The sequence below is a fragment of the Dipodomys merriami genome, unplaced genomic scaffold (assembly GCF_024711535.1).
Source record: "Dipodomys merriami isolate MVZ:Mamm:240054 unplaced genomic scaffold, mDipMer1.0.p SCAF_79, whole genome shotgun sequence".
In the NCBI taxonomy this organism is placed as follows: domain Eukaryota; kingdom Metazoa; phylum Chordata; class Mammalia; order Rodentia; family Heteromyidae; genus Dipodomys; species Dipodomys merriami.
This window is the reverse complement of record NW_027206390.1, coordinates 6,251,184-6,275,718: the sequence shown is the minus strand read 5'-3', so window position 1 is coordinate 6,275,718 and position 24,535 is coordinate 6,251,184. Positions and strand designations below refer to the sequence as shown.

The window sequence follows — 24,535 nt, the reverse complement described above, 5'->3', positions numbered from 1 at the left end:
AGGCTCCCCACAGTCTGCACAGCAGCATTGCTTCCTGGTCCTGCCTGTGGCCCCTTTGCCATAGCAGAACTAACTTGTAGCTTAAAGTCCAAAACCTGCCCAGGAACTCATAGAGGAGTTACCAGTAGGAGTCAGGGTAGGGTAGACCATGTTTCCTGAGTATATAATGGCTGCTGCTAATATTCTTTCTTGAAGAGGATGCTATAATATTGCTGTGAGAATAGAGACTCTATATCTGAGGAATTAGGATGTAGTTAGAAAAAAAAGGGGAGGAAAAGGACTCATAGGATTTAATTGATAAAAAGTGAATGTAAATGTGGGAAGGTAGCTCAGTGGTAGAGTGCTTGCCTTTCATGCAAGAGGCCGTGGGTTCAATTCCTCAGTACTACATAAGCAGAAAAAGCCAGAAGTGGCTCAAGTGGTACAGCGTTAGTCTTGAGCTGAAGAGCTGAGGAACAGTGCCCAGGCCCAGAGTTCAGGCCCCACAACGAAAAAAAAAAAGTGAATATAGTTTCCCTTTACTGAACTTGTACACTAATGACCTAGGGTAAAACTTAACCGCTCTGCTTTGCTTTCTCTGTTTAGGAATTGGTGACTTTTGACTCACAATGAAACTGCAGAGCTTCAGTGAAATAATGGATGAGAAAGCGGAGTGCACATTCAGAGTGCAGCAGGAAAGCATGCATTCATTCAGAATTCGGGAAGTATACAGAACATAAGAACATTCACCCTTACTTGTGCATACTCAAGGAAATAATCCTCAGTTAAGATTTTTTTTTAAATAAAAAGACATTCTGTGAAAGTGTCAGGAAAATATTGAGGAAATATAGAGACAAGAGGCAGTGGGGGGTGGGGATTTAGCTTAGTGGAAGTGCACTTGCCTAACAGTAAGGTCCTCAGCTCTGAAAAAAAAAAGAAAGTTGTTTGATTGTCTCTGTCCCTGGTGTCAGCTTCCTATTTCCCCTCAGGTGTAAGTAGCTCTATGGGCTTTGTCTTGGTGCCCCAGCCTTGCTTTGCAGAATTTCCACACATAGTGTATGCAGCGTGAACCTGTGTTTAGTCAACTTCATCTTAGAATTCCTCTATGCATCAGGACATAGGGTATTATTGTTAGCTATGTGCTTACACACAATGGTCAGCTTTCTTAATCCCAGGTGGGTCAGTGGATCAGAGACTGCTTATGAAAAATGCTCTTGACATATGCGGATTCTAAGATACATGTATTGCTCCTGCCAAAATGTTGTCCCTGCGCAGAAAATGAAAGGGACAGCATTCTGAAGGCACCTGCAAGGTTTCCTATTTGGTTTCTCCCTAGCTCTCAGTGGGCACTCCACAATCTGGTGACAAAAAGACTAGTGGTAATTCATGACAGAATCCCGAGCAAGCAGCCCACTTAAAGAGTCATGCAGCCCATGTTTTCCCTGGGTCTTTCAAGCACCCACTTCCCAGAGAAAAGCTTCTGTCCTCAGTCAAATGAGTGCCCTTTCTGCTTCAAGTATCATCCAAAGCCGCATTAATGAAACTGGTGGTGTTTGAAGACTATTCAATATAGATTTGCATGGCTATGACATGCCAAGCAATGTTCTAGAAAGACTGTGGTGGGAACTGAGTATGCACACCAAACACAGACACACACATGCATGCACATACATACAAATGTGTGTGCAGTAAATCCACAGAAGTGAATATGCAGTAATTGGTCATGAGAAGTGTTAAGGGAAAGGAAGTATAGAGGAATCAAAACAGCGGTTGAAAGAGGTGATATTGATGAAGATATATTGTATTCTTAAACTGCTGTGTTAGATAGCAATTCCTTTGTATAACTCCTTAAAGATAATAAATAAAAGAATACATTGCTTTTAAAAGTAAAAGCAAAGAGTTGCCTGGCACTGTTATCTCAACCCTATACTCCTGACAACTCATGAGGCTGAGATCTAAGGGTCCCGTTCAAAGTCCTTGACAGGTAAAGTCAGTGAGACTCAAGGGACTGAGCATCATCCATAAACAGAAGAGCCAAACAAGCAAGAGGCCATAAGTTCAAGACTAAGGTCAAACACAAAAAAGGGAAGAAAAAGAAGGGAGGGAAGGGAAGAAAGGAAGGAGTGAGCACTTATAAAAGTCAAGTTTAGAGAAAAATAAAGAAGATGTTAAGTGTGTATTCATATGGTTCCTCTATGGTGGATATAGTAATTACCATAATTGCTATAAATAATCTTTACAGAAGATAGACCAACTAACTAATGTGACAAATAAGCAGAAGGCAGGCTAATGGTACTAGTTATATATATTGATCATTAGATATTATACCAAACAATTCACCTTTTATCCCCTGGACTATGGGGAGGAGCTAACACTCCACTGAGAACAATGAAACCATACAACAAAGCCATTAGCCTGGAGTTACCAGTCAGTGACAGAGCCCAATACCACTCAAGGTTTCTAAAAGTTGCCCTTGGCTACAAACTCAGGGTCACTATCAGACAGATCTATCCCTCTAAGAAAAGTAAGGAGGTTCTTATTTTCAACTGGACTTGTAAAGAGATTTGCAAAATTTAATCTTACCTCCTTGCTCCAGACTACAGGGATTTGGGGAGCAAGCACCCAGCATTCCATAGCTCTTAACCGTTCCTTGTACCTCTGTTTCTAAGACAAAAGAAGCTATTACAATTTATGAAGACAAGAAAGGCAAGACAAACCTGCGGAGTGATTCAAGTATGAGCTCAGGGGAAAAGACAACCAGGCTCCTTAGACCAAGGTTACTGACAAAGATTCGGGGAGAACCTAAACCAAGCCTGGATGGCAAACCCAGCAGCAAAAACCGCCGAGGTCTATGGGAAGGCCAAGTGAGTGGAAGGCAGGGGAGCAACAGGATGGCTCGGCTCGCCCCTCGGCAGCAAAGAAGAGCAAAACAAAGCTCCCAAATTCCACCCTAGTCCCAGGCAATTTAATACATTTTAATTACTTATAACTTGCTGTATTCCAGAACTGCTCTGATAAACTAGGTGTAGGAGAGAATGGGAAAGTAGAAAGATATGTATACCAGCATACAATGGAGACAGGAATGGAGTTAATACAGAAATACACAATGAGTACCACGTAATGACCTCTGTATTCCAAGGGGAGGTGGGGCAGGGTAGGAATTTAGCTTGAGACTGGCTTCCAGCCAATCAAACCATGATACAGATCACAGAGTCCAGAAGAGAAAATAGCTTGCCGTCTTCATACATAAGGCATTGTTACACCACGCCTCCACTCCCCACAAAGCAATCCCTCCCAACTGTGACCACAGCGGAGAAGGATATCCATCCTTTACTCTGAAGGGAAGACTGGATGCAGTGGACAGAACACCAGTCCTTCTCTAGACGGATGACCCTGCTCGTTCCACTTAGAACTTTGCATTGGGATCTTTTCCCAGGCCAGGACTATGCAGGAGGCTTGTCTCTCAAAACTCGGGCAGTGAGCCGCAGTTAGAAGCCCCCAGTCAGCCAGATGACCACAGGGTGGACAGCTGCTGCTAAGCTGTGAGGTTCAGTGAATAACGGGTATCTCATGTATTTATGACTTCCGATGCCTTTAAGTTATAGTGTGTTTATTGTAACAGTAAATCCATTTGTGAGCTAACCGAATATGCCCATTCCCAAACTGCCTTCTCTTTATCTGGAAATAACTCACTCATCTTTTCTCTTCCTCCTCCTCTTCTGTTTCCTCTCCTTTCTACTTCTTCCTCTTCTCATACTCCTCTTCCTTTCCTCCTCTTCTCCCTCCTTTCCCATCTCTTCTTCCTCCTCCCCTCTTTCTCCTCTTCCTCCGTCTTCTGTTGCTGCTTCTGCTCCTCCTCCACCTTCTTCTTCTCCTTTCCTTCCTCCTCTTCCTCCTCCTCCTCCTTCTACTTCTCTTGCAATGTAGGAGATTGAATTCAGGGTCTCATGTTTGCTGGGTAAGACCTCTATCACTTGAGCCACACCCCCAATTCTGTTTGCTTTTAGTTTCTATTTTTAGATAAGATCTCTTCTTTTGCCCAGACTGACCTAATCCTCCTACCTTCATCTGCCAAGTAGCTTGGATTACAGGTATGTGTAGTGATACATGATGAATAAGTGGTTTTTCTCATCCAGATCTTACCATTGAAGGGCCGAAAGCATGTGTCTTCTTTACCATAATGGCCATGGCATGCAGCTGGTACCAGCAGTAACAAGAACTTAGCAAATATTCATCAGACCATGACAAGACAAAAAGCAGATTCAAAACACAAAAGATAAGGCTGTGATGAGCACCTGCCACGTGGTGGTGGCCAGCTTACCCTGGGTGAGGCTCTGAGGTCAAACCCAAGGCCTGTCCACACAGCTCTCCCTCTGCTCCAAGGGTTCTGACATATTTAGCTGATTGACCTTCCTCCTGAACCTAAAGCATACCATCCACATCCTCAACTGGAACCAACAAGAGCTGGTCTTTTTATTTTTCAAGTAGGTAGCCTGGATCTAGACTTCTTTTCTACCTGAGTATTTTAGAAGCTTTCAATAGATCAGTACAACATTCATTTATCTTGGACTGTCATTTTGATCTATCTTTTATACAGGTTTATACAATTCAAAGGAATTGTAGTCCTCATTATTTCCTCATTGGTTAATAAATTATTAAGAAGTTAGTTTGATGGGGCTTTTTAAGATGGGGGGGATCAACCTTTGTTGAAGTTGTTAAAAACAGATTTTCCTCTTAAACACTGAGATCAGTTTTTGTTCAGTTTGGTTTTATTTTTTTTAGAGTGAAACCTAAATATACAAACACACCATTGCCTCTTAATTTCTATTGTTTGAAGTCTTTGATTAAATACAATTCCCTGTATAGCTTATCTGAGTTCCCATGGGTATACCTAAGATTGCATTGACCATTCAAAGCCATTCAGCAAGTAAGATATGAAATGCCTGGGACACTTTGCAGCAAATAGTGAAAGTTCATTCAAAGTTTTGGTCCTCCACAGCCACAAAGAGATGTAGGGTGTACAAATAGAATGGCTGAGTCTACTCCCTGCAGGCTGCACCCAACATGGTGGCCTTCCCTCCCATCTTGATAGAGATCTTTCACCTCACAAGTGGTTCCAGAACTCAGGTAATGAATCTTTGAAACAAATCTGTTCGGAGACAATTGCTATTATCTTCTAGGAGTCAACAAACTAGCTGTCAGCCAGCCTTACATTTGGATACTACTGAAAAGACACAGTATGACAGTTCACCAGTTTGTGAGTTTGTGTGAAAAGAGGAAACTATCTTACAGCAAACAGTCCATGCCAGTTAAGAAGTCGCTGGCACTATCAGATAGAGGGAACAGAAGAGCCCAAATCATTGTCAATAATCAGTTTCCTCTGTGCAATTTCTCACCCTCATTTTGCTCATGAGCTATGAACAGGAAAACTCCTGCAAGTGAACCAGTCAGCAACCATCACAAAGCCTCAGGATGGAGGAGAAGAGAACTGATCTAATACATTCCTACAATAAATTCATACATTTGTTACTCCAAACTCCTGCCAAATACATCGTTTCATGAGGGCATAATCTGTAAAAGATTTCCACGGTTGAATGTTTCAACTCAGTACTTTTGCTGCTCTGACACTGAGACTTGTCCCATTGTCACATAAGATGGTGATGTACAGAGAACAATGTCTGGAGCTCAGGCCGCCTGGCCCTCCCCTGTTCACTACTCAGGGTTGAATCTTCTGTACCTCATTCTCTGAATCAGGAAATCAGGAGCCGAACCTCTCTTCTGAAATTGTGTTGAAGCACATATGTGCACGTACGCACACCCCTCCACACACAAACTGCACTACGCACACCCCCCACACACAAACTGCTCTAAAGAGTATGTGCAGTTTGCCCACTTAAGAAACAATTCATAAACACTCTTGAATCCCCCAAAAGAAGTAAAGTATCCCCCAAATGAGAGGTAGAAGGAAAGAAGTTTCTAGAAGCAAAGTAGGAGCCTATTCACAATCAAACTAAAGGGAAGGAACCAAGGATAGCCAGAAGGGAAACTCACAATTCATAGAAAATGAAGAGTGTAAGCCACAGAATCAGAGAAGGGAATGCAGCAAAGGGCAGGGGGGTTGGCTGAGTGGTTGAAACTTCTGTAATGAAAAGTTCTGGACAGGAGTGAAGCCTGCCATGGACTCAAGCCCCAGGCATCCCCCAGGAGGTTGGTGGAGAAACAGATTCCCTAGAGAAGACAATCTGGTCAGATATAACCTGTTGTTCTCTGAGAGAGAGAAGTTCCAGTGTGACCGCTGCTCACCACAGTGACCCAGGGCCCAGTGGCAGGATGCCTGCCCTGTGCCCTGACAAGTCCCACCTGGGAGAGCGTCTGCCCTGCCTCAGGGCCAGTTCAGGCCTGCCATTGTACACAACAGCCCTTGTTTCCTCCTCTAACAAGCAGCTCAATATCCTACCATCATGGGAACCCAGTCCGAGAGGCACAGGCACGATGGAGGGGAAGCTGCCGAGGCAAGCATTTGGAAAGGAGTTGAGATCACAGCAGGCAAAGTGCCATGAGGGTGTGTCTGCAAGGAGTCCTTAGCTGGGTAAGGGAAAGAGGCCAGTGCAGGTAGGCAGGGCACTTCCATAACCAATTTGATCATCTAATAAAGCTGCCTGTGGTGGATAGATGGCTTCTGATTTGACATCTGCAACAGAATAAGGGGCTGCAAATTCAATGAATAGTCTCTGGCCAGAGAAATAAGGTCAAAAGCTTAAGTTTCTGTACTTCCAGTGGTTCCTGGTATCTCCAGTAAGTATACTAAATTAAAAGACATCCTAGGGTTTTCCCTCCTTCTCTTCCCTCCCAAAGGCATTTGTGGTCCCTATGGAGTTCGCAACCCCCTGTAAGGCAGTCGCCACTTCTCAAACTCCTTGCATCCGCTGCAATATTTAGGCATCATGCCAGGAATCCATGACTGGTGCCTATAATCCTTGGTACTCAGGGTACTCAGATCTGGAAAATCACCAGTTGAGGCCGTTCTGGGAATAGAAGTCTGTGGATTCAGCTTAGGTACACCTTTACAGACGTAGGCATTTTCTCTGTCTTGCCACAGCCACCACGGTATGCCCCCCCCCAAACAGAAGGTCCTGTCCACACAAATATGTTCATGGTGAAAATGGACACTCAACTGGTGCCCATCAGAGGCAGAGTTCAAGCTCATGGTCCGTGGCTAAGTATGAGAGCCTAGGAAAGAATCCACAGGTGCTCTTAGAGTGACTACATGGCGCAAAGTTCCTAACTCCATGGGGGAGGGGGGGTCTCAGAACTTCAACTCTGTAACACATGATCAAACCATGTCATTCTACACCCCAAATTGAAATTCTGCATTACCCTGAAATGCATTACTACACTGGGGGTTGGGGGGGAAGGGAGATAATCTGAGCCATCAACCAACGATAGGTAGAGTTGAATAAACAAGAGAAGGGGAAAACAATTTCAATGAGTTCCACACTGCAAGTGTCCAAAAGATAGGGACTATGGAACCTTCCTATCTCCACCATTCCCTACGAATATTTTCATCACTTCTTTCAGAGAATTCTGAAAGAATTGATGAGTGAGAAAGAACTTCTCACTCCTATCAGAGGACTGAAGAAGCACAGGTCCTGAGAAGTCAGGTGCCTTGGTCCTTCAAGTTCTATGAAATAGACGTCTAGATTTCTCCACATCTATTCCTGCATTGCCTGGTTTGGCTTTTGTTTGGAGCAAAATGCTAAGCAATAAAGCTTCCTCAAGCAGTCTTCTCTTCTGGGGGGGGGGCGGGGTGAATGTGTGGAGCCCCAGTTGCTAAGAATAGCTCAGAACACCTTGGAAGGAGCTCTGGATCTGAAAGGAAGCCCACTGTGGAGTGTGTCTCCTTCTCCCCAACCCATCTGTCATTATGAATTTCCAAAAGCGCATCAGAGATGGTTCGATGTGTGGAGGCATGTCTTTTCTCCTATTTCCTTTCAAACACTCAGCTACGCCAACTATTTTTCCTTCTCCAGTGAGGTGCATTTTGGTAACTGGATGATGGATAGACCTTACAGAATCCTCTAAGGAAGAAAGAGAGCAGCAAGAGCCAGGAGAACTTGCCGAAAACAGCAAAGAAATGTAGGCAGTTCCCAAAGGAAGATTTCTTTAACCATATACAGAAAAGCACAACTTTCACTTCACATGACTTTCCCCAACTTTTGTTTTCTAAACTAGGTAGCAAAGATTAGAGTGCCAAAAATGACTGGAGGAAATTTTTGTGGGAATGCATGGGTATGGAAACACACTGCGCGGGAGGAGTGCAATCATCCTGAAAGTCTCCATTTCCAAGTCTTTGCAAACTCAAACTTAGGGGCTCTGTTGTCTAATACACAGATAAGCTTCCAAGAAGAGTTTTTGTATTTCAAAGAAAACTCTCCAACAATGATTGTTTCTTAAAAACAAAAATAGAAGTAATTATCTATGGGTTATAGAGTGTGGTTGTTTAAAATTATTTTTCTTATTTGTTCATAACAAATAAGAAAACATGACTTTTTTATTAGTATTTTGATGGGGTTGCACCCAGGGTAACAATTCCAGAAGTCAGGTTACAAGTACAATGCTTCCTAGGCGACGCCACCCCTTCCTTCTCGTTCCCCATGCCCCCCTCCAATCCCTTATTTGTGGAGCTGCTGCTCTGTCTGGAGACAATAGGAGGAACTAGTTGTGGCCAGAACAAGTCAAGCCTTGTGCCTTCGTGGAGTTTAATATAGTCTCTACTTGAGAAAATCATAAACTTACGTCATAAGGGCAACTTGTTACCTAGGTGCCAAAGCAAGCTAAGGTGTCCCAGGCACATGGGACGGACCAACCAACCTGTCCACAGCTGTGCCTCAAGCTGATTTCCATCCTCACTGCTCAAAAACCTCACAAAATCCAAATGTGTCTATGATAGTCACTGCCTGAAAACAGATAGACTGAAGCTACATAGTCCAGTCCTCCACCCACTCATCAGGAGCTATGCCTGCCCCTAAGCACAGAGTCATTACCAGTCCTGATTCCTGACCAGTTCTGACCTTGCTTGGCCTCACACTGCCATTTGCTGATGACCAGGGTCCCTTCCATTTACAGCAGGCATGAGGATGTGTCTGCCGTGAGCCTCCAGCAGGACTCCAAGGAGTTGGGGGGGGGGAGGGAGAATGAGTGCCATGGGCAGCTGACATTAATGATCCAAGTATGCATGAGAGGTGCTGATGGGTCAGCCTGGAAGCCGTATTTGAAAAATAAATAAAGCAAAAAGGGCCGGAGGCATTGCTCAGATGATATAACTTCTGTCTAGTAAGGGCATGGCCCTGACTTCAAAGCCTAGCATGCAAAGAAAAACAAAATGATGGCAGTCATGTCCTGACCCTTTCACTGTCTGTTACGCAGTGCTGGGCTGGGTGACCCCAATGGGCTGTGACTCACAGCCTGCCTCTGGGACTGGAAGCCTAGACTTCAATCTGGTGGCCTCATGCTCTTCCTTAGTGTTTTCTTCCAAAGCTGGCATTTTACCACTTGAACCACACTTCTACTTGAGCTGGCATTTTTGCTGCCAGATAGTAAAAAAGAAAAAAGAAAAAGAAAACCCAGAAGTACTTAGTCCTTAACAATGGTAAGGAAATAAAGATAACACTTTATTTAATCCATCATGCCATTTAAATGTAGTTTATCTACCCAGAAAACAAACACAAGTACTTCCCAGGTGAAAAAGGTGAACTATGTCCTTTGTCATGTAAATTTGTGTTCCCCCCCACCACTACCACTGTCAACATAAGAAAAGGAGTGGGCGCTGGAGAATCATTCCATCAAATCAGACCAGGTGAAGACTAAGTTGCTGCTCCAGGCCCAGGACTAGAGAGAGGTGAATGCGGAAGGAACTCCATTTCATATTGCACATTGGCGTGAATGCAGTCTCAGAGAGTGAGCTTGGATGCCCTGCTGTTGAAACTCCAATAAGAAGAGGACAATGCAACTCCATTAGTCACCACCCTGCCTCTGGACATTTCCATCCTTTCATTAAAAATGAAGCTGGCAAAAGCAGAACTCTACCCCATGAACAGTCACGATGTTATTTTCAAGCGCGTTCCTCCCTTGCTTTTCCTTCCGCGGGGCCCTGGACAGCCAGAATAGAGCTCCTCCCCATCAGGCTTCACAGTGGCCCTGTGGAGTGCACAGAGGTGTCCTGAGGAGCAGCGAGCAGGTATGGGACCAGAACTCTTCTCCCAGCCTCCCTCTCCAGTCCCCTCTCCTTCCCATCTCCAACTGCATTCTAAATCCCAATGTCCTAAATTAGCCCTGGGGTACAGGTCACACCAAGAGCAGAGAGGGGGTACAGGTCACACCAAAAACAGAGAAGGGATACAAGTCACACTACCAAGAGCAGAGAGGGGATAGAGTCATACCAAGAGCAGAGAGGAGGTACAGGTTAAACACTGAGAATAGAGAGGGGTACAGGTCACACCACTGTGAGCAGAGAGCATCCTATGGGGAGGGGAGAAGATGGCACCCACCAAGGCTGATGAGCAGGAAACCAAACCACACTCCCGCAAACAACCACACACACACACCAAACAACCACACACACACACCCCAAACAATCATAAACATCCCAAACAACCACACACATCCCAAACAACTACACACATCCCAAACAACCACACACACCCCAAACAACCACACACATCCCAAACCACACACTTCCCAAACAACTACACACACCCCAAACAACCACACATACCCCAACCACACACACCCCAAACAACCACACACACCAAACTCAGCAGCATTGCTGTTTTGAGACACATCTGCCTGGATAGTCTTCCATCTCCATGGACCAAGAGTGAGGCTAAGGCTTTGGGCCTAGTCAGGGCTTGGACCTCGACTGTCAATAAATAAGCCATATATGCTGCTCATCCGATGATGTCAATTCGCCAACACAATCACTGGGTGCATCTAAGGTTTGGGCTCAGTAGGATCACAGAGGGACAATACATCCTCAGCTACATGCTGGTGGCTGGCACCTATCATCTCAGCTACTTAGCAGGCTGACATTAGAAGGATCAAGGTTCTAGGACAGACCGGGCAGAAAGGTCCACAAGACACTGTTTCTGGGGGAGAAAAACAGTGCGGTGACATGGGCCCGGGAGTCCCACATCACCGGTGAACCTAGAGGAGGTGGATTCAGACACAGTCATACAACATTGGCAGAAAGCAAAGGAACCTAGAGGCAAGGTTCAAGTGGCAAAGCATCTGTATAACAAGTGCAAGGCTCTGAGTTTAAACCCTAGGATCACCAAAATTTTGAACAGCAAAAATGAGCAAAATGTGCTCATTTTAGGGCTTGTCCTGAGTCAAACCCCAGCATACAGGCTTGCATAACCCTCATTGCAACCTTGTGTGTGTTTACTTGACGTCTGAGAAAGAGTGGCTCCGAACCCAGAAACACTTTGCGATTCTACAGATGGAACTCAATCCCAGCTCCCTAAAAAGAGCTGTGGGTGGAGTGTGTCCTTTCTCCTCTGGACCAGGGTTGACATGGTCTCAAGGCCTGGCCCGGCCACATCTGTGACATTCACGGGTCAGGGAGTGTGGCCCTGTGTGTGCTCTCTCTACCTCTGTGGTTCAGACAGTTAACATGTCCTAGAATTCCAGGTTTTGAGCCAGGTGGCCTGATGTCCCCACCTGGCACATCAAGACACTTACATTTCAGTCTCATCACTTGTGGCCTGAAAATAGCAACACAGTCCAATGTATGGAAAAGAAGAAGGAAGAAAAAGATGGGAACGTCTCCCCCAAAGTTTCAAAGGCTCCTCAAGTTGACAACAGAAGGCAATAGGAGACTCAGCATGAGAATGTGGCACCCAAAATAAAGGCCTTTATCAAAAACTTCCCAGTGGATGGGGAAACTGAGTCTCCAAGAGGCAGACGGTGACCCTAGGCTCTTCCTGCCCAGGGGTAGGTAGAGACGTGGGCTGGAGCTTGAAGTATCTGTGCACCTGTTTTAACCCAGTCAGCACGTGGGTCAGGACACTGGTCCTCTTATACAACATCCTCCACTGCCTCCCCCAGTCCAAAAGGTGGGATGTATGCAGGGTGCACAAAGAATCGGCACTGAGAACAGGCAAATCTCTGGGAGCCCACAACACAGATGCTTCAATGTATATTATGTACATCCTGGAAAATCACACATGCTCTTGAAAGTGCAAAGTCAGACTTCCTCTTCCCTCCCTCTCACTTTCCCTCCTCACAGGCTAAGCCTTATGCAGAGGTGATAAAAATCAGCCTCAGGATCCAAACCAATGTCCTCAGTCCTGCAAACCCTTCCAGGAGGCAGGGTGGCAGAGCCAGGCTGCCAGTAGAACACACACACAGACACACACAGACACACACAGACACACACACACACACACACACACACACACAGACACACACACACACACACACACACACACACACACACACACACACACACACACACACACACACCGCTCATCCCAGAGATGGCTTATTGATGCAATTACATGGTTCAAAGCCAGTGGCACCTGACGGGGGAAGAAAAAGACAAAACCAGAAAGGGCGGGATGGCCTCAGCACTACTCCCTCGGGCCGGCTGTACAAGTGCCAAGTGCCTTTTCCTTGTGAACCACAGAGGCAGGTGCGGGCCGGCAAGCAGACAGGACCACAGCCCTGGCAACAGGAGGAAGTGGTAGTTGAGGTTTCCCGATAGATCTCCTGATCCTCTCTGGACCTCAGGACCTCTCCTAGGCTCCCCAGTGCTTTCCCTCTCTGGTCTCTGCTTGGCCTGCTCAAGAGGGACAGACAGACAGAAGTTAAAAGAGCAAGATTAGTTTCCTTTCACCCCTAACCCATCTCCTCATCCCTGTCCAGGGGCAGGGAGTACAAAGGTAGACACACAGGGAATCAAGAGCTCCAGGCTGCTGCCATTGGATCAGTGGGAAACTGGGCTGTTTGCATTTCCAAGTGCTGAATGGCCGGCCACTGTGATGTCCATGTTGATAATTCCTGATGCTTTGTATTCCAGCAAATGTTTAATCCCTCACTGATCAATAATCCTCACTCGGCTGTTCTTTTTTCCTTTTTTTAAAGAACCAAATCCCTTTTTACTCTTCAAATCCTTGAATAAAATTAGGCTGCTTTAGCCCTGGATGCGTTATTCCTCAAAGAAGCTGTGTGGTTTCATAACCTCGGTTGGGGTATTTTTAAAGGGACTGCCTAGACACACTTGTTCTTGGTGTCACCTAACTTGTCTCTGCAATTGCTGTGTGTTATAAGCTGGTCTCCTCAGACACTGCTTTCAACACAGATCTACTTTTTTTTTCACTCAAAAGAAGAAAATAATTCAAAGTGAAGTTATTTGCCCTAACTAAACCAGTGAGTCTAATCTTTGCATTCCTGGCTTACACTTAAGTCCTTCTGTACAACTTGATTTCTACCTTCCATCTATAATTTCTTTCCAAAACCATATTGAAAAGAAAACAGCTCCATTCCTAGGCCATCTTAAGAAGCTGTACTTCTTTCTTAGAGGCACGGCTGAATGTTTTGGAAAATGCACATGACACATGGAAAGAGACAACGGCTCTGTGCTCACAGGGGATGGGCTGGCAGGGGGGTCTCACAATCCACTCCAAGTCCAACAAAGTTCCACAAACAACGGCAACAGAAAGAAACTGCCTTTCATCTGTAGCAGCAAACAAAGCAGCAACTTTCACCAAAGCTAACCCAAGCCAGGAGTACATCCCACACACACCAACCACTTCCACAGTTAGCCCATAAGAGCCCAAGCAGCTCACCACAATATTTATTAGAAAAACACATAATTTGTGGTGGAGAAAGAAGAGTATCTCATACAAAAAAGAAAAAAAGGGGGGGGGGAAGCTCCTTCAAATGCAATTAACCAAAAGACATATTTCCCCTGTGTTTGTAAAGATCACTCTATGAGAAGCATAGTTTTTGTGTGAGGGGGGGGGTGGAGAGAAATGGGTTATCCCCACTAGTTAAGAAAGACAATTAAATTACTGGAGATTACCTTCATCATTAAGGAGAATGGGCTTTATTCATATTTACAGACCTAAGCAGACTTCAGTTTCCAGGTCACAAATGAATCTCTTCTCGTCTCAGATGCACATGTGGACACTGACATGGGCTGCTGTTGAGTTGATTGGATAATAATCTTATTCTCAAGCTCCTGCTGGAAAGAAGAGCTCCAGAGGAGGGCAGCAGGGGGAGGGGGAGATGGGTGAGGGAGGGAGGGAGGGAGGGAAGCGAGGAAGGAAGGAAGGAAGGGATAAAAAGAAGAATCCAATCATGTATTCTTCCTGGTTGGAAAAAAAAAGTAACCCCAGTATCCTGGAAGGATTTCAAACACAGGCGAACAGTGTGCAGGAGGGTGTGTTAACAGCATGCCTTACTGGTGTGGCCTGCCTGAGACACTCTTAATGAATATTACTTCCTTCCCATTGGCTGTTCCCGCTAGAAACCCAGACCCATCCCTCCTTTCAGAAGTCAGGAATTCAGCTCCAGCCAAAGTCCAGAAAACATGCTCACGCAGGGACAAGGCTCCACCACCGATCCATAACCTTTGAGGTTGTGTCCTACAGTCAACCTGACCAACAGTACATAGGAGTGAATTTTTTCTGCCTTGGGTTGTGTTCCCAGCTTTGTGTCTGTTCTAAACTGAAGGTCCATCAAAGAAAAGAAAAATAGACAGCTTTCTTTAGAGAGAACATGCTGTCCTAAATGCTGGGGAGAAAGAACTTTCTCAATCAGGCTTCCAAAACCAGATCTGAAACGTTGTCTATATCTTAAAATCCATCCAGGTGATTTTTTTTTTTAAAACTCTGTGCCAAAATAAAGTAAAATCCCCAATTAATATATGTCCTTTTGTGGACTGAAGCTTCATCTCCCTCTGAAATGTCACATACCAATGCACCCTTTGAATAGCTGTTCAGAATCACTTGGAGCAGCAATATCTAAGCAGTACACAAATATGCATTCAGGTGACAGGATGACTAAGTTTTCTTTTCCAAACAATGCTCTTCTCCCTAACTTCTCCTGTCTGCTTACTGACAGGAGACCTGATGTTCTCAACATTTTAAAGCAGATAAATTTTTGAGAATATGAGCAGATATAATTCTTGCTCATAAGAAAAAAAAGCAACAAAAAATTGAAGGTGGGACAGAAGAAATGGAGAAAAATATTTTATTTTAAAAAATAGTAATAATAAAATATTTTGTGGCCCATTCAGTATTTCCCATATATAATTTATTAAAATTAGATCAAATTACGAATATTAAGTGCTCATTTGAACTAAAGTGCTTCCTCTTTCATACATACACGCACACACAAACAATTTGTGTTGTATCAGTTTCAGAAGGCAACAGAAACTCTAAGGATACAAAGAAATATGGTGTCCCCAGCCTCTAATACAAAGCATGCTGGGCAGCCCTGAGCTCCTGGATTACTGAAAGGTGTTTCTGTGCACATAATTGCAAGGCTTCCACCTCTCCCTCCCTGCCTGTAACTCATTGCACAGCTGCAGGAAGCTGTGGCTCTAGTCCCCTTATCTAAGGTCCTTGGTCCTTGTTCCATAAAGTATTTTCCTTACCACTATTAAATAAATGAGATGTCCTTCCTGTAATTCTAGGTTTCTGTGTTTAGAATGGAGGTGATTTTGTTTTTAATGCTTTGCTGAAGAGGGAAGAATAAAACTGAGCTCTCGCTCCAAGAGTGTTTATTTATGCTATTATAAGAGCAAACTAACTTTTCAGCACTTAGATAAAAAAATCAGTTTGCAAAGGCTAAACAACTTTCCTGTCCCTACAGCAAGAGTGGGGGTAAAATAAAAATATTCATTTGACCTAAGACGATCACATGAGAGTTGTAAGAGTCTTCCCCCCACTCTTGAGAAAAGAGGGTAAAACCTGGGCCATAACCAGTGCCTGAGTCTGCCATGACCTCATCTAGGGGCCTTCAGCCTATGTCTGTGTGGGGTGTGTGTGTGTGTGTGTGTGTGTGTGTGTGCTTCAGCCTGTCTGTGTGGTGTGTGTGTGTGTGTGTGTACACCAATGCAGACAAAGTCCCTATGTGCGGCCGATGGCCTAGTGTACTAGGGTGGCATGGTTCCTCAATAAGTGTAAATTACATCCACGTCTCCAGATTTGTTTCCATGAACTATACTAGAAAAATGCATCTTAACCAAAGAAAGATATATATTACCACAGATACAAGATCATATATAGTATGTGATATATCATTGTATGATTCAATTCATACAGAGCTGTAGGCATAAAAATAACTTAAGTGGATATTGTTCAAAGTGGTAGTCATTCTGGAAGGTAGCATCTTGGAGAGACCTTAACTTATGAGGCACTTTTTGGAGTGCTGGAAGCGTTCCATTTCCTGATGGGAGTGGTACGTATAGGGGGACTCATGTGTATATTTGCCATTGGATTTTATACTTTCTAGTATGTGAGTCATTCCTCACCAAAAAGAAAAAAAGAATCTACCAAGTAAGTTCAGTGATCATTGATGACTTCTTTAAAATCCATTATTTTTGCCAACTTCAAAAAAAATCTGTGAGAAAAAAACGGATTCTTTGCTCTGTTCATTATGAGAACAAAATCAAATGTGAATAATTTAGTGACGGGTTGAGGTTTGACATCTCAAAGCGTTTGGGGCCTGAATTTTTCAGAAGCTCTTGGTTTCACGGTTCACGTTGGCACTCCAGGGCTTCACATCATCAGAATTCAGATATCTGCACTTGGCAATTTTATATGTGGACATCTACACGTCACATTCTAACAGCACATCAAAACTCATTACATCCAGAAGCAAGTTTGTTATCTCAAAATAGGCACCTTCTTAACCACCCGCCCCCACCAAATTCCTTCACCTTGTTCTATTTTTGTGTCAGAGAGTTTCTCCTTTTCTCATTACCCACTTGGAAATTTGTCTTTGAGTAACTCAGCTGTGCTTTCATACTGACTTTCCACATCTCTCACATCCTACTCTTGGCCACCACTCCTATGAGCGTATTAGCAATGAATGCCTAATTAGTATTATGGTTCCTGTCTCTGCCTCCACAGCACCACCGAGGAAATCTTCCCTCTGTGCTCCTGACAGTCCTCTGCTGCTGCAGCACAAAACCCATCCTCAATGTGACATTCAAGGTCTCCTCTAGCCTCCTCTCCCCACGCCTCCACCGCAACCCTACTGTCCCACTGCACCTCACCAGCACAGGAAGGGACCGGGCATATTCCTCCCCCACCACCCCTGCTCGTGCCTCGAATCCTTCCTTTCTATGACATCCAAATATTGCATACCTCATAAAGACAAAACATTCACTGTCTCCCTGAGATGATTTCTGTGAAATGGCTTTCCCCATTGAAGTGCCTGTGTGGTTCTATCAGTGGTCAGGCAGGTAATTCTCACCTATGCCAATGTCTCCCAGTGTTCGCTGCCCCTTTTATATTGTGGTTTTGTTATCAGTGGTGGCACACATCAGTTTATAAATACAATGCACCTTGATCATGCCACCCCTTCATCATTCTCTCCCAACTCTCCCAAAACCAGCCCTGTTCTCAATTCTTGGTTTCACAGGATACATGTTAAGTATTATGGTTGCCTTCCTCTCTTCATTCATCCACCCTCCCTCCCCTTGACCTACTCATACCTTTAAAGTGCCAGTTTCCTGGTATTCATTTCATTGGACTATGAGTTTGTTTTCCTGAGGAATTTTACCATCCGAATTCTCCCCTGCAAATACCATACTTCAGTTAATACATCTGTGTACACTTGCATACAAACTGTGTCTGTTTAATTGTACACTTACGAATTAGTTTCTCATTTCCATGTGTGTAAGGCCTTGTCTTCACAAAGTAAAATAATAAAATTTCCAAGTTGAAAATTATATTAAGTGAAGTAAGCCAAGCCCAAAGAAACATAGGTCCCATGGTTCCCCTTATTTGCAATATCTAGTATATGTCTGAGTCAAGCAGAAAAAGTCAGATGAGGTAATGTTAGGGAAATAAACCCTAAGATATGTATTCAAATGTTTTCTTTCATGCGATTGTTTCTAACGCATTTATAAGATTATTTCTTTGTTGCTTTCTATGTCCCTCCCCCATTTTATAACCCCTACTTTCACTGTATTTGATGTCGGTATAATTTGTGGAGGGGAAAGGGAAAAACAAGTCATTTAAACGAGGATACAGGTGGACCCATTGCGACAATGAGAAGTACAAGTTGTCATGTCGAAAACGAACTTTACAACTTCGGTGGGGAGGGGGAGGGGAGGATTGGGGGAAAGGGGGATGTGAAGGGATGGGAAGGGGAAACAAAGGAGGAGGCTACAATGCTTGATAATAAATGTACTCATTATCTTGCCCATGTAATTGTAACCCCTCTGTACAGTATTTTCACAATAAAAAAATATAAAAAAAATTTCCAAGTTGATGAACTCCAAAGCCAAGTGTTATTTTTTCTCTATGACTCAAGTGTCTCAATGAAGATCTGCTCAGAAGTCGAACTCACAAATTACTAAGTTAGAAACATCAGCAGGGAATCTGTGTTATGTTTGCATTGCATTTAAAATGTCCTTACTATGATATATATCAACAATAGAATGTTGATCTTTTATGTTTGCACAGGCTTTTATGCCCCACCTAAAGTATCTCCTGATTCCCCAACCTTTCAAGTGAAGACAACAGCTTTATTGGGGTGATTTTTTTGGGGGGGTCCAGTCATGGGGCCTGAACTCTGGGCCTGGGTGCTGTCCCTCAGCCCTTCAGCTCAAGGCTAGCACTCTATCACTTGAGCCACAGCGCCACTTCCGGCTTTTTTCTTTTTGCTTATGTGTTGCTGAGGAATCGAACCCAGGGCCTCAGGCATGCAAGGCAAGCGCTCTACCACTGAGCCACCTTCCCAGTCCTGGGGCCATTTAACAGAGCAAAGCCACATTCTGGAGACAGATAGTCCAATTTCCTTTGGAACAAAGAGACGAAGTTCTCCAACTCTGGCAGACCTGAAGTCAATGCCAGTTCACGTGATTACCTGATGCTGAATTACTTAACTTCTTGTGTAAAAAGATAGGGCTGCAGAGGTGCCCACCTCCTATGTGTTGTGAAGATGATTTGAGGAAATGCCAGGCATCAGGTGCTATGCAGAGAAGAAAGTCATCAGGGGCAGAACTCCCATGCTGCACCCAGAACCTCCCCCTACACCTCGCCCCCACTACACCCCCCACTGCTCCCACAGCACCCTTCCATCCCCACCGTGTGGGCCTCCCCACTCCCGGCTGGCCAGTCACCCCCTGACCTGGGCCGCCCTCCCGCTGGACCAGACACCCCTCCACCACTAATGGGATCCTGGCTGCACAAGGCCTCTGTCGGCTCTGCAGGCTGGGGAGACAGCGCCCTCAAGTGGCCACCTGCGGAGCAGCACCTGCTGCCCTGTCCAGGGGGGCGGCGGGCCCAGAGCCTGGCCAGGCAGCTCCCCCACCAGGCACAGGGCCCCACCCAGCCTCCCTGCTGTGCCAGGTGCCCTCCTCACCAGTCTCTCTGAGATGAGGGTGAAGTTGGTCCAGACTGCCTCCAACTGAGAGCCTCCAACCTCTGCCTCCAGTACCGCGGGGACCACGGAGTGGTGGGCGTTGGGTGCAGTCAGGGTGGGAGCCAAGGCCAGGCTGGGCCTGCCAACCCTCAGCCCGGCTGGCCCCGCTGATCCCCGTGACCCAGCGACCCTACGACCCCGGCCCCGTGCAGAGCAGCAGGTGACCCACAAGCTCTGTGCTCTGCTCCCTGAAGAGCCACGGAAGAGCGGCCGGGAGCATAAGGCAACATTCACACCCAGCACCTAGGACAATGGAATGACTCACACTAACACCACACACACAATCACACACACCACACACGGTCACACTCCACACACCACACACCACACATGCTCATTCAATCACACCACACACACCACACGCTCACAGTCAATTACACCACACACACGCTCACTCACACACCATACACCACTCACACCACACACCACACATGCTAACACTCAATCATACCACCCATTTTACTCACACCACATATGTTCACACTCACAATCACACTACACACGCTCACTCAAATCACACCACCCACACACCACACATGCTCATACACCACACAACACACACCATACATGCTCACTCACATACACCACACATGATCACACCACACCACACCTACAGCACTCACACCACACTCAGTCATACCAAACTCACACCACACAGTCATACCACACCACTCACGCTCACACTCACCACACACCAAAAGTACCACACACTACATGCTCACTCACTTAATCACACCACACACACCACACTCACACTCAATCACACACACCACACATGCTTGCTCACAATCACACCACTCACACCACATACACCACACTCACACCACATGTTCACACTCATACCACACCACACACACACCACACACGCTCAGTCACTCAATCACACCACACACACCACACACACACTCAATCACATCACACACACACCACTCACGCTCACACATACCACCCACCACCCACACTCACACTCGCACACTCACCACACACCACACACACACACACACAACCCCCCGGTCTGTCACCTTGAGCTGAAGAGCGCAGAGACAGCACCCAAGTCCAGAGTTCAAGCCCCACAACTGACCCCTCCAAAAAAATATCCTGAACTGAACATAGCATATATGTATATATGTGAAATAACATGGCAAAATTCCTTTGTGTAATACACACTTAAAAAAATGAATGATAGGAAAGTAATATAGGCTCTTCTGGGTGATCAGGTACTAGCAGGAGGGAAGAGGGCCAAGGAGAGGGCAAATTAAGTACTTTGCACATGTATGAAAATAGAATAAAACTTATTTTCAACGATTTGTATGCATGTATGGAAATGTCTGAGAGCTAATATAGTAGAAGCCAGGCACTGGTGGCTCACGCCTGTAATCCTAGCTACTCAAGAGGCTGAGATCTGAGGATCGAGATTCAAAGCCAGCCTGGGCAAGTGAAGTCCCTGACACTCTATCACCAATTAACTACCAGAAAACTGGAAGTGGTGCTGTGGCTCAAGTGGTAGAGCTCTAGCGTTAAGCTGAAGAGCTCAGGGATGGTGCACAGACCCAGAGTTCAAGTCCCACAACTGACAAAAAATAAATAAAGAAAGAAAAAAAAAGACAGTATATATGGCTTTAAATCTAATATATTAAACTTTATTCTTAGGAGTAAATAACCAAGCATTTCTCAGTTTTCTGAGGTCTCATTAGCAGTATAATAATTTCAGTAGTTCATCTAGACATAAAAAGTCAAAGTTTATTCCATAAATAAGAACACAATTTAATCCAAAATTACTAAGAGTCTTAAATGCCATCTTATTTTCCTCTAGCTATGATGGTATTTTTTCCTCCAAGACTGAATAAATAATACTAAACTAAGTGGGTATCCAATGACTCACCTGTACACTTGAAAATTTCACTTTTGGATTGTTATCTATCTCCCATAAGCCTTCATTGAAACCTTTTTATTTATTTGGTTTGCCATACTTTTCCTTATTTTCTGAGTAAGGAAATATATCCTTTGGTCCTAAAAAAGCACTAAAACAGAAGAAGATAATAAGTGCAATGCAACCTCAAATAAATATATACATAGTGCATTACTAAAATAACACTATTATATGATGCATTTCATAAAATACAAATTAAAGGGAAGACAAGGATATAAAGTCTGATGAATTCATTTCAATGAACACAATCTTACCAACACATGAGAAGGCTCTAAGTACTGGCAGAACAAATGTTGGAAAAGTCTTTTTGGGGGAAGTATGTATACAGATATTTGGGCTTGAAGTCAGAGCCTCCCACTATTGCTTAGCTTTTTTACTTAAGGCTACAGTCACTCTACTATAGCCATAGTTCCACTTCCAGCTTGGAACACAAGAGAGCCACACAGACTTTTCTTCCAGGCTGTCTTAGAAATTTGATCCTCATATCTCAGGCTGAATAGCTAGGAGTATAGGTGTGAAACACCAGCCACCTGGCTTCTAAAATATTTTTAGGTTCCATTTCTTTGCAGAACAATAAATGTTTTCTGTTTAGAGGTAGGGATAAAGTAGGCTATATTTTATTCCAAATACTACTGTTTTTTTTTTCGTTTACAGTACTAAGGATTGCATCCAGGTCTCACAGAAACAAGTCAAGCACTAAACCACAGAACTACATGTCAATCTGATATACTTTATTAATTCAGTAATGAGTTCCTAGATCCATAACACCAACTCATTTACATGAACTTTTTTTTGGTACAGATCCTGGGCCTTGAACTCAGAGCCTGGGCACTGTCCCTGAACTTTTGTGCCCAATGCTACAGCTTTAGACCACTTGAGGCATAGCTCCACTGTTTACTGAAAATGGGATTCTCATGAACTTTTCTGCCCAGACTGGCTAAGAACCTCAATTCTCAGATCTCAGCCTCATGTGGCTATTAGAGGCAGGAATCACCAGCACCTGGTCTCATTCAGTTTAATTGAACAGGCTTTTCAGTCCCAGAGTTCAAGCCCCACGAACGAAAAAAAAAAAAAAAAAAAAAAAAAAAAAAAAAAAAAAAACTTCTCCCCCAAACTGGACAAAGCCAGGCTGGGGAGAAAAAAAATCACCAAGTCTGAATAACCAGCAGAGATGATCTGGAAGCATGGTTCAAGTGGTAGAGAACCAGCCAAGCAAACGAACCAGGCTCAATGCCTCAAAGCTCAAGCTCAAACTCTAGTACTGTGAAAAAACAGAAAGTACCTAATTTAAACATCATTATATACTTCTAATTAAATATATACACATTTTCATGCCAGTAATTATTTAATACATTTTGCTAAATGGACCTATCAATCTATTGTTTGAGCACTTTTTCTGTGCCAATAGTGAGGGCTTGAACTCAAGGCAAGGCTTCATACTCTTGCTGTCTTTTTTCTGCTCACAGCTGGTGTTCCATCACTTGAGTCACACACTCCAATCTGCTTTTCTGATGGTTAATTGGGATTCCCAAGCACTTTTCTTTGGGCTTCAAACCAAGATACTCAGATCTCAGTTCTCCTAAGTAGCCAGGAGGCTGCAATATTTTAAGAGTCTGGGAGCAGTGGCTCATGCCTGTAATCTAGCTACTCAGGAGGCTCAGTCTGATGTTGATTTGAAGCCAGCCAGGCAGAAAAGTCCAAGGGACTCTCCGATTAACGAGAAAAATCCTGGAAGTGCAGATGTAGCTCAAGTAGTAGCACACACCAGGCCACTGAAAAAGCCAAGCAAGAGTATAAGACCTTGAATTCAATATTCAGCATCAGCACACACAAAAAAATAAAATAAATATTGTAACAGTAAATATACTGCTCAATGTTTGATCTTCACAATCAATTCGAAGTATAGGTGGGGTAAAGAATATGCTCAAGACTGATAAGTCAAAAACAAAGCTGATGAACAAAATAACTCTCCATGGGGATACAATCCCCTAAGATTCCTGAATAGTACATAAATTAGCCTAGAGACTGCACTGCTAGTTACCAAGGAACACCTTATGGTGGCTGTGGCTATGGTTTTCTCTTAGAAATGTTCCATTTTCAAATGGCCTACAAAAAGTGTTTTATATGCAAAATGGAAATAGGACATAATCTAATTACATTTTGATAGCAAATACAAAAAAATTGTGAAGCCAGGAACCCATGGATCACACCTGTAATTTAGCTATTCAGGAGGCTGAGATCTGAGGTTCATGGTTAGAACCCAGCTCAAGCAGAAAAGGCCATGAAACACTTATCTACAATTAACTATCAAAAAGGCAGAAGTGAAACTGTGGCTCAAATATAAGAGCACCAGCCTTGCACCAAAAACAAAAACACTAAAGGAAAATGCCTAGGCCCTGAGTTCAAGTACTGGTACCAGCTCGAGAAAGAGATTAAAGGGAGGAAAGAAGGGAGGAAAGGGAAGAAGGAAAGAAGAGAGGGGAGGGAGAGAGGAAAGGGAGAGAGAAAGGAAGGAATGAAGGAAGGAAAATTGTGAAAGTTCAGAGGAAAAAAATCAGAACACAACAGGTTTAGAAATTCTAAAATATAAAAATATTATTCTTTCTCTTTAGTGGTTAAATTGTAGAACTTTCCTTTTATTATTTGCTTTTTAAAAGCAATGAGAAAATTAAGAAGTAAATTCCAAATCTAACAGTAAACTTATGTGGATTGAAGTTCTTTTGCAAATATATAGAAAAGCAGTTATGTCTCAGATTTTACCTTTTTACTAAACAGTATGGATGCCCATAAGAAAGCCCACACAAAGTCACCACAAACTTAGAACTTTTTTTTTTTTTTTGGGTCCAGTCATAGGGCCTGAACTCTGAGCCTGGGCGCTGCACTTGAGCCATAGCGCCACTTCCGGCTTTTTTCTTTTTGCTTATGTGGTACTAGGGAATCGAACCTAGGGCCGCAGGCATG

The 24,535-nt window shown here is 44.1% G+C and overlaps 1 long non-coding RNA gene across 1 annotated transcript; it reads right to left on the bottom strand.

Moving 5' to 3' along the window:
• Positions 1 to 9,517: 9,517 nt before the first annotated feature.
• On the bottom strand, positions 9,518 to 18,018 carry LOC138818905 (uncharacterized). The gene is made up of 3 exons (XR_011369254.1): positions 17,708 to 18,018; positions 14,105 to 14,221; positions 9,518 to 10,176 (listed from the first exon to the last, which is right to left on the bottom strand). It is a non-coding gene; the product is annotated as an uncharacterized lncRNA (long non-coding RNA).
• Positions 18,019 to 24,535: the final 6,517 nt, after the last annotated feature.